An 816-nucleotide genomic window follows, 5' to 3' on the forward strand; every position below is an offset into this window, starting at 1 on the left:
TTAGCATGCACAGGCTGGTAAAGTAATGTTGCTAAAGACGCGTTCTGTCACCAATGCGCCTCTGTAGGGTTCCGATAGCATCCTTTTAGCAAGCTTCTGTCGTTGGTAGACCGCTGGAAGCTGAAGCAGCCTCTCTCTTCAAATAGAGTCGAAGGTAATTGAAATTTTCGGAGACAGTTGGTTGACCATGGGATCAAACGACTCCCACAATTCATTCCACTTGCAATGATCCCCATACAAGACAGCGATGATTAGTTTCGGAAGGTTTGCTTTGTATCTCTGTGTAGCGACGGAATAAGAATTCCAGTTTTCAGCGGTCGATGAAATCACCGCCGAAAGCTGTGATAAGCAATCACTCGTGGTTTTCTTGAAGGTAGCGCACTTAAACACGGACACTAGGGAAAGAAACGACAAACGACAGCACTGTTTCTCTTTCCCTAGTGTCCGTGTTTAAGTGCGCTACCTTCAAGATGTCCCATTTGCATTACCAACTAGCCCAGTTGTCACGTCTTCTACTCGTGGTTTGCAGTTCGTAAACGGTGCTTGTCACTTTATTTTGATACTGAAAAACATTGTTGTAGTCGCTCTGAAAAGCGTCGTTCTCAATGTAGCTTCCGAGTTCATTGTTGGTCTTGTTAAGTTCGTCGTTCTTCGTTTGAATTCTTTCCTATACCGACTGACGTTGGCCTATGGAAGCGCAGCTTCCCATCGGAATGTCACTTGCCTCATTGATGGCCTTGGTATTCCACGCCCGCGTCGATGCTCGCTTGCACTTGCTGGAATATCGGCAAGACACTCGGTCTCGCCGAAGCCCTC

This window comes from Haemaphysalis longicornis, unplaced genomic scaffold, assembly GCF_048455015.1.
Source record: "Haemaphysalis longicornis isolate Haplotype H1 unplaced genomic scaffold, Haemaphysalis longicornis Haplotype H1 scaffold_53, whole genome shotgun sequence".
NCBI lineage: Eukaryota > Metazoa > Arthropoda > Arachnida > Ixodida > Ixodidae > Haemaphysalis > Haemaphysalis longicornis.